General features: G+C 42.0%; 1 long non-coding RNA gene across 1 annotated transcript in view; it reads left to right on the forward strand.

The window, feature by feature from the left end:
- Positions 1–7177, forward strand: part of LOC102554555 (uncharacterized) — a 47004-nt gene extending 39827 nt beyond the window's left edge. Inside the window, exon 9 of the long non-coding RNA XR_015629307.1 lies at positions 6848–7177. This is a non-coding gene — a long non-coding RNA (uncharacterized LOC102554555). The remainder of the gene's footprint in view (positions 1–6847) is intronic.

Raw genomic sequence — 7177 nt, forward strand, 5'->3', positions numbered from 1 at the left:
TAAAGAACAGCTGGTAAGGAGCGCTCCTCCATGGCGTCCGCTTCAGTTCCTGCCTGAGCTCCTGCCCTGACTCTCTGGATGATGGACTACAAGCTGTAGCTGAAATAAAACCTTCATCCCCTAGTTGATTTTGGTCATGGTGTTTTATTGCAGCAATGGGAACCTCATATATAGAGTGTGTAGAGTCCATTGTGAAGTCTCTGTGTTCGTATCACTAACTACCACTTTTGCCGGGACATGTCAATAGTCTTGCTCTCCCTGAGGCTGTATCTGTAACTGCAGATAGAATGGTGTGGCCTCCCATATGATTTGTATTAATACTTATATCCCATTGGCCAAAGCAAGCCACATGGTCAAGCCAAAGATAGTAGAGGAGGCTGCAGAAGATATAACTCCTAGGTTAGCTGAGGGCTACCAATTTGTAAGACAATCTACCCTAGTCATAATTGACCCAGAGCTTCAGAGTTGGTAACAGTAAAGGGGAAATCAGGGTCTTCTTCTGTTGTTCTTAATAAGTTATTTTTTAAATGGAATCACAAAAACAATTTTATTAGAGTCTATAAGAAAAACCACAGGATAGCTGTCAGACCTGAGCTGCTGCTTGAGGAGGAGAATAGAGAAGAGAAGGAGACATTATGCGATTTCAGCTGGCACAGAGGTCAGACAAATGGCAGGGAAAGACTAAGGAAGCCCAAAATGTCAGGGTGGGGTTCCCAAAGTGTTAAGGAATGCAACTTTGGAGAGACAGAAGACAAGGGCAGATTTCTCACCAGGTGGTTTCCTTCAGAGAGCCAAGGGCAACCCAGCAAACCTCCTGTAGCAGGGCTTACAGCTCATCCCTGACATTCAGAGAAAAATCACAGGCCAGCTTTATTTAACGGGGACGGGGGGAAGGTGCACAATCTTGGGACAAAGCATGAGCCTATACAAAAGGAAGGAAGTGATGGAGCTTCCTTTGCAGACATAACATTGTAATATACTTATGGAGTACAGTAGCACCAGTGTAAGTATAAGATATCACACACGCACACACACACACACACACACACACACACACACACACATGCACAGAGAGAGAGAGAGAGAGAGAGAGAGAGAGAGAGAGAGAGAGTCCTGAACTTGCTATGTATCCAAGGATGATCTTGACTTTCTGACTCCCTTGCCTCCACAGGCACCCACTACCCCCCATCACTCCTGATTTATATGATGCTGGAGAGGGATCAGATCAGAATATCCATGTAAGACAAGTGCTACATCCACTAGGCTATATCCCCAGATTTTATTTATTTTAGAGAAGTTTTAGGTTCACAGTCATAAGAGAAGCGTTTCCCATACCTCCCCTGCCCACACTCATTTCATGACCTCCTCCTTAGAAACATCTCACACCAGCATAGTGCCCATCTTATAGTCCATGAGCAGACCCCCTTTAACACATCTTTATCACTCAAAGGAAAGATTTTGCATCAGGGCTTCTTGTTGGGAATTGTGCATTGCATGGGCTTGCAAAGAAGACTGTAGAATTGCATGGTTGCACATAAGAGGAAGGATACCACTGGAGTATCATAAAAGACTAGCTTTTACTGCTCTAAGAACTTCTGGGTTCATCTTAAGCCTTCATATCTCTGGTGGCCACTGACTTCTTTATTATTTCTATAGTTTTGCCTTTCCTGTATTGTCATACAGTTGGAATCATACAGTATGGCATCTTTTTAAATTGACTTTGGCTTCTGGTTTCTTTCACACACTCACATACACACACACAATATACATACATATATATTTTTTTCCTCCTTTATGTCTTTCCTTGGCTTGATAGTTTTTAGAGAGGAGTGGTATGCCATTGCCTGGGTAGACCTCCCTAAGATCATGTGGGAAATGAAGCAAATAGCTGATAAACACATCACTGTGTGGCATCTGATAGACATACGTTTTCACTTCCTGTGGATAAATATCCAAAGGGACAGTTGCCAACTTAATTTCAGGTTTGAAAGTTATTCAAGCTGAAGAAAAATTAATATTAAGTAGAGTCATATACAATTTCTTATTTTATAGATTATGTCCAAATACTGGTGTTCATCTACTAGTAGGTTTTAGAGTATATGAGAGATTTTGGTGGTGAGATAAAACAGAAGTTTCAGACACACATTTGAGCTAAAGTTGTTGCTTAATTTACAATTCATTTACATCTCAGTAAACTCAAAATAGACTGAAAATACATCAAAGTGCACCTAGGACCTGATCTCCCTAGCTTAGCCTATTAAAACCATTTTCTGGTCAAATTTGGTACAAGAAATTAGGGAATGAAATCAGATGAACATTGTTTACAAGAAATTTTTCTTCAAGGATGATACTTCAGAATGGCTACCTGACTGCTAAAGCCAATTGAGACACCTCTTAGACTGGGCCTTTGTGTGAGTGTGTGTTTGAGATGGGATCTCATGCAGCCTTGAACCAAGTTAAGTGTGACCTTGAACCCTTGATGCTTCTGCCTTCACCTTCCAAGTGCTGAGTTTCTAAGTGTCCACACACCCCTAACCCCACCTCTGGCTTCTTAGATGTGTTCTTGTAGTGAGTCTGAACTTGAGCAATTATAGAAGTCTACTTACGACCCTTTATAGAATTTATTTTTCATTTAGTCTCTACCATATTATATACGACACATACATACAAACACACATACCATACTCATACCACACATACACACACTTGCCACACACACACACCACACACATACACACTCAAAAACACACAAACACACACCATATATCCACAAACACAACCTACTACACATTCACAAACACACATACCACACACACCAACACACACCAACACTCACATACCATACACTCACAAACACACAAACATACACACTACACATTCACAAACACACACACATACCACAGATAAACACATATACACTCTCACAAACACACAAACACATATACCATACACCCACAAACACACACTACACATTCCTAAACACACATACCACACACACCACACATTCACAAACACACACACAAACACACACACAAACACACATAACACACACACACACACACACACACACACACCTATGTCTGTTTTTTAATCTGACAGCCCTGTATAGCAAAGAGACTAATTGTGACCAAACTATACAATGTTGCTATGTAGATATCCAAGAAAATATTTCAATGACATTTGAAGGTTTCACATTAATAAAAATCAATCTTTTGTTGAAACACATCATCCAAAAAAATAGTTAAACATTTCAACTGGAATTTGTATTGTGTCTAAAAACGAAAGGCTCCAAACCATTTCCCAGATAGGATTCACTGAAAGAATGCTCATAAGTGCCTCATATGCCTCATATCCAAGGTGGCTTAAGTCACATGCTTCCCTCAAGCCTCAATAATGTACTTGCTTGGCCTTCTCACTATTTGTGAAGTCATGCTAATGTCCCATCTGACAGTGAAGTAAAACTTGGTGACAGAGGAGGTTCTTTATGACGAGGATGCATTTTCTTCAGCTACTCGGTCGTGTGCACATCTAGAATTATCCACAGGCCTGAATAGTGCTGTCAAAGCAAACCATCCTCATAGGTTAGGTCTGCGACTGCTCCACTGCCTTCATCAGACAGGAGCATAGCACACCCATGAGCAACTGTTCCACATACAGAATCATGTCTTAAGTAAGTGGCCATCTGTTTCTCTTGCTCCCCAAGCTCCTTCTCTGAGGAGCATCCCTGGAGGAGCTGCCCATCCCTAGGTAATGGCTCTGTCACTGTCTCCTGCAGCATCTCAACATGTCAACATCATGCTCTGTCATGTGTTTAATGCTCACCAGCAAAATGTTGTATTTAAATAAGTTTGTTTTCTTGTCATTTACAAGCCCTAAAATATAAGTGATTTCATTTGAGAATAATCACTTCTGGAACAGAAATTTCTTTTGGACTTAGCCAATCATGGTGTGTGTGTGTGTGTGTGTGTGTGTGTGTGTGTGTGTGTGTGTGTGTGTGCGTGTGTTCACTGTGCATATGTGTGTGCTCACATGTATGTACCAGAAGTGTCTGTTGTATCTGAGGAGCTGTCTGCCTTGCTTCTGAAACAAGGTTTCACTAAAGCATGGGGCAGGTTGATGGACAAGGCTGCCTGGAAGCCTAGGCATCTATTGCCTACCTCTACCTCACCAGTGCTGGGATGGCAGTGTGCACCATGCCACCCAGTTTAGTTTACATGATTTCTGGGGAATCAAACTCAGGTTCTCTTGCTGGCTTGGAAAGTGCTTTACCCACTGAGCAACGTTCCCAGCCTCTGGGTCCAGCAATTCTTGAGTCTCTCTTCTTGTCTTGCTATTGTTATTGTCAGAACAGATTCTCTTGTCTAGACCTCCAGCTCCTTCTCCCCCTGCCTCAGGCTCCTGAGTGTAAAGATGGTAGGCATTGCTACCACAGCCAACTGAATTGTTCTCGTACAGCTTACACATAGTTGACAGATTTGTTTAAATGACCTCCTGTCAAAATGGCCTATGCTTTAATAATTCCCACATTCAGATGTTGTCTAAACATATTTATTTAATAACCAAAATGATAGTGTGCCAAGTAATACTAACACTCCTCAGACATTACACACATGACTAGTTTTTCCCAGGTAGAGCTGAAATTATCTGTCAAACAATGAATTTCCCATGTTGTCAGGTAAATTGCCAAATCTCATAAACCCAACAGAGAAAAATGATACCTGTATTTTCTCACGTAAACACACAAGGCAGGGCAACCTCAAATGCCAAATTTTTAATTAAGAGATACAAATAAGTGATCCCATCTGGTTTCCCAAATGGCAACCATTCCATAAGCCTGGGCTTCTACTTCCCTGCATGAAACAGTTAAAGTGAGAGTCAAAGAGAGTGGGCGTGTCAGACCAGAAGAACTCACACCTATCTTATTTTACACCTATTTGAATGCTTATAATTTTCTTGTAAGAAAATGTAATTGCTTCCCCCCAAAAAAATAGTTGTAAAGTTTTCTAGAAGTGTGTAAAGCAGGAAGTGAGAGTACCCTGTAATCTCTTAGCACTAACCACTCTAGACTCAGCATTTATGTATGCATGTGGCTATAATATACACTTCACATTTATTATGTGACCTTCTTTTTCGTGTCCTGTGCTCATTTGAAAAGGTGAACCATACCTTTCCTTATTGATTTCTAAGAGCTCTTTGTATGTGATATTTAGCTGCACTGGATTTGTAAAGGTGGGAGTCAATGTTGTGGTCAATAAACAAGTCTTCTCTGCACAGGAGTCAGAATCAGCTCTGCTGAGCCTGGTCACTGCTGAACACAGATTCATAGAGAAGCTTGGCGTGATGGCACTGTGAGGAAATGTCCCTTTCAAAGGCTGGATATGGGAAACCAATTCCTTGACACAGCTTATTTTGGGGCAGTCAGGTCCAAAGCTGAAACCTGTTTTCCAGCAGGCGTTGCTTGCACAGTTGTGTTTTATAAAACTGAATGTGCTCCATCAAAGAGGTTGGATAAAACCCAATCTTTTGTACCCAGGACTACCTTTCCAAAGTACACGCAGAATCAGAGGAAAATGTAATTCCCCATGGAGAAGGCTGCTCTTACTGGCGTTGGGGCATTGGTGATGTGCACCCCAGCAATGTGAGGAGGATGGTTCTCGTCTTTAGACTTCTTCACCCCTAAGCGGGTCTGTCCAACTGTGAGAAAAACTGTATCATCGTGGACTGAAGAACCAGTACATGACAAGTGCTTCCCAAAACTTCCATTGTCAAACCAAGAAAAGTTAGAGGAACTGTCACAGCCTGGAAAAGCCTAAGATAGCATGACTACTAAGTGCTAATATGGTGTCCCAAATGAAGTCACGATAAAAGAGGTTAAAACAAAGGAATTAAACTAAGTTAGTGGTTTAGTATAAAATGTGTCCTTCTTGAATTATTAGTTGAACAAATACTTCCTGGTAATAGTAGAAGACATTGTGAATGGAAGAATCCGGGCGTGAGGTACGTGACGACTCTACACCACCCTTGCAAGATTCCTTGAAATCATTTGTCATAGCTCCCTTTCAATAGCTGTGATAAACACCATAACCAAAAACAAGAGGGTTTGTTCTATTTTATAACTCACAGACAGGAATCAGAAGGCAGAAACTGAAACAGAGGGCAGAGAAGACTATTGCTTACTGGTTTGCTCCCTGTGGCTTGCTCAGCTGCTTTCTTACACAACACAAGACCGTGTTCCCAGGTGGCACCACCACACTGAGCTGGTTCCTCCCACATCAATCATTAGTTCTCAGAGATAACCCTCATGTGTGTCGAATTGACAAATAACTGACCAGCACACAGTTCTAAAGTAGGATGTTGAAGAAGGAGGAAGAGGAGTAAGAATAGGAGAGACTGATGGAGAGAGAGAGAGAGAGAGAGAGAGAGAGAGAGAGAGAGAGTGTGTGTGTGTGTGTGTGTGTGTGTGTGTGTGTGTGTGTGTGTGTGTGTGTGTGTTAGACCCCTAGGCAGGCTGTGTATCTGACTCAGACTGGTTCTGACAAAATCATCCCAGCCCTGTCCTTGAAAACAAAGTCTGACCTGGAGGTGATTTTCCAAAAAGGTGGAGGCAACAGTAGTGGCCTTGGTGGTCATGCCCAGTCCTGGAACAGTGCTGGGTTGCTTGAGACCAGAGGGTGGATCCCATTAAACCATTCCATTTTGTAGACGCTGAGGCTGAGCTGAGGTCTGTGAACATCCCATATTTTTGCATCCTAAGCCAGTGCTCATTCCCCTCCTTCATGCTTCTCCCAAAGCATTTTGTTTAATGTAGAATTCTTATGCTTTGATGTTCTTCCTGTTTTGTCCAAAGAGCTATGGAGGTGACACAGACCCTGAAGAGATACAAGAGATGGAGGAAGAACAATTGCAGTTGGTGTCAATCAGAGTCAGATCTGGAAACTGCTCGTTCTCTGGACCTCATGATCTCTGGTTCTCCATTTGTTTCAGCTACAAAAATATCTAAAGGTCTCTATCCCTTGAGATCAGATTCTGCTGTTAAAATCTCTGTGCATTGTGAGGATGTACTATGACCCCAGTACTTGGAAAGCTGAGGCAGAAGGATCATGAGTTTGAGGCCAGCATGGCTGCATGGTAAGAACCTGTCTCCACAAACAAAAGAACAACAGTAAAACACTTAACA

The sequence above is a fragment of the Rattus norvegicus genome, chromosome 9, assembly GCF_021556685.1.
Source record: "Rattus norvegicus strain SHRSP/BbbUtx chromosome 9, alternate assembly SHRSP_T2T, whole genome shotgun sequence".
NCBI classification, from domain to species: domain Eukaryota; kingdom Metazoa; phylum Chordata; class Mammalia; order Rodentia; family Muridae; genus Rattus; species Rattus norvegicus.